The following is a 3,405-nucleotide window of genomic DNA, read 5'->3' on the forward strand; positions in this document are numbered from 1 at the left end:
ATAATCTATATTACTTGACAACTCTATGATAATCTTTTTTTTGCCGAGAAAATTCAAAAAACTTTTATTGAAAACTTTTCAACAATTACTAAAATTAGGAAAACCATTTTCCTTTTATCTCACAGTTACCATGAAAACAATAACCACCCACTCAATTGGTTACTAAAAGAAAAAGAATTAATTATCTAATAATTAATATTATTATAAATATAAATGATAATCAACTTATCATACTATATTTATAACATATAGTTTTAATATTTTATCTCATGAAACATATAAACCATAGTTTCTTTTTCTATTCTATGGCACTTGATATAAATCTCATTTACATCAATCCTCCACTAAATATATCTCATACATCATACCGATTTATATCATATATAATCAAAATACCTCTTGTCAATTTGATATATCTCATATATCATATATAATCAAAATACCTCTGTCAATTTGAACATTTCAAAATCAGCACCAAGAACTGATCCTCAACTGAATCCATTGAGTTACCTAGGGACCTTATGGACCTGTAGCTCGAAGCTTCAACGGTACGTGAATAATTGACTAAGCTCTTTAGTCACGGGATCATCATTCGTTAACTGCCAGACACTTCACTAAAGACCGACAGCTGAACTCTCCTTAACACAGATATATTATGTGTCAATCTTAACCAATCAGTAGTGCGACAACCATTCACAGACCGCTCGTAAGTACAGCTGGGTCAATAACCGTTATGCCCTTGTAGTTACATCTGTCTCTTTAAGTACCATTGATCCCTCTAATGAACATAAATCATAGTCCTACTATGATTGAGTCTTCTTCTTCCAAAGAGAAGTTGTGGCCACTATGTTCAAGCCCCGGAATCAGCCCTTAAGGGAGCAATCTCTCTACTTATCCCTGCTTCGAAAATGAAGTGAATTTCATCTTATGGATTGAGTTCCCAGCAGCTCCCAGACCAGACAAATTCCCAAAAAGATAGGCATGTCGAGTTGGCAATCTGACCACTCTCACCTATACTAATCAAAAGACCACCTTCAAATGCAGAAGTTCCGAAAACCTCAGTACGAGGTTGTGTCACCTAAGGTCATTTAGGTGAGACTCTCTATATCAATGATGATTATACAGAGTCTAGTCATCTCGTGGTCAAAGTCTTATACAAACTCTTGTATATGACACCCCCACTCATACGTCTCCACTAGAATGGCAGGAACTACCATATGTAGTAGTTACAACACCTACAAACCTCTACAAAGCGGGCCACATCCGTACTGTCACCGAGATCAGTATGTTACCTTAATCCATACTACAAACCTATTTAGGTTATCACTTAAGGCATGATCCACTTGTATATCACATATACATGCTTAAGTTCACATAAGATAACCAAGGAGCTTTGTTTATTGGATATGGGTAAATGCCATAATTAAATAACACTTATTTTATTCATTAAACAATGTGTATCTTTACAAAACAACGAGACTCCAGGAGAATTAGGAAACCAATCCCAACAGGATTGATATATATATATATATATATATATTATATATATATATATAGTATATATATATATATATATATATATATATATCATAAACGCATCTTTAAATGTTCGTAGAGTTTTCTTTTTGTTCATTTGAGTTTTCATGTTGTAATTTCTGTATTGATTGTATAACCGCGTATTCTAGACGACTGTAATATGTGTTGTTCTTTCATGATTGTAATTTCGAATGTTCTTAATTCTGCTGCTCATGGAAATCTCGAATCGATTTCCTTCAATTGGTATCAGAGCCAAGTTCTCTGATATTCCAAATTACAACTCTGAATTGAACTCATTTTACAGTCGATGTAGGTTTCTGCATTTGTGGAAAATCGTTTTCAGCATATGTGGTTACGTTGATGAATGTTTCGGGTTTAAAGTGCCTTTTTTGTTAAAGCTTTCGGTATTACAAAGTGTTAATTGTAAAGGCCTATGTTTTTTTGGGCAAAATTAACATCGCAATCGAGTATGTAATTCAAAAGGTTTGAATGCGTCGAGTCATTCGTGATGAAGCTTCGACGCATGGCGATGCGGTTCTCAATGAAGAAGAAGGCCAAGCGTTGGTCGGATCGTGTAGTTAGCAAGCTTCACCGCTTAGTTACTACCTATGCGATCGTGCGTATGCGATACGAAGGCGCTAGCTAAGCGATCATAGAGGAACCATGTGATGCTCGTCGTTTAGTAGAAGGTGCGCACTAGACTATCGTGTAGTTAGTAAGCTTCATCGCTTAGTTACTACCTATGCGATTGCGCGTATGCGATACGAAGGCGTTAGCTAAGCGATCGCTTAGGCGATGGTGCTTTACGACATCATAGTCGTTTAGACGATTGCGAAAGGCGGGCATTGTGCGGAGCGCGCTAAGCGATCGTGTACTTCAAGCTTCATTGCTTAGTAAAAGCACGCGATCGTGTAGTAACAGCTAAACGATCGTTTAGCTCTGGAAGCGCTGATAAGCGATAGAGCAAAGCGTTTGTTTTATCGTGTGGACGATTACGGGGTGCTTAGTACACGATAGTTGGAGAAGAGATGCTTTGCCCGAGCGATTCAAGACTTGGTTCGCCTGTTTGAACCAGAGCCTCATTGTCTTTGTAATAGTTGGCTTTATTTTTGTGATTTTAAGGCAATTGTACTCAGTTCATCAACATTGGTTGTTTATACATGTGATATATGGTACTTATATGCCAAAGTGTTTTTCATATAGTTAAAACCCACCTTAGGTTGTGTAATTATTCATGCATCATGTATTATAAATGTTATAATATTGCATGAAGAAATTACTTGAAAGCATGTACATGCATCATGAAACATAAGAGTTATATTTTGCATGTAGTGAGCATTATCATGCATCATCCTTTTATTATAAGTGTTATAGTCTAAGAGTGAATGGAAGCATGTTTTGCTTGTTTCATTGTTGTTTTGTATAAGTGTTATATAAAAGAAGTAGCAATGAACAGACAATGCACTGAGCATGACACTTAGGTTGTTTATAAGTGTTATGAATGCCTTGCATGTGTTAGCTTAGCATTGTGGTTGTTTCTGTTTATAAGTGTTATAAAGAAAATTATACCTAAAATCGATAATTCAGAGTTGCATGCGGACTTAGGGTGAACTCAAGTTTTTTTTAAAGGATTTTAAAATTGGATTGAGATAGACCTAAGTTCAAGTGGTTCTAAAAAGTTTAGTAACCTATATTAATCTTTTAAAATCAATTTAATAGGATTAAATTGGTTGAATAAAAGATTAAATTTATTGTAAACCTATCTATAAGGGACCTTTTGTCTAAGACAGGTTTTGGCTAGGTTGGGGTTCTTAAGTTGACGGAAACGTAACACCCCTACCTGGAAAGGTGAATTAGATAGATTTTCAA

The sequence above is a fragment of the Benincasa hispida genome, chromosome 12 (genome assembly GCF_009727055.1).
Source record: "Benincasa hispida cultivar B227 chromosome 12, ASM972705v1, whole genome shotgun sequence".
NCBI classification, from domain to species: Eukaryota; Viridiplantae; Streptophyta; class Magnoliopsida; order Cucurbitales; family Cucurbitaceae; genus Benincasa; species Benincasa hispida.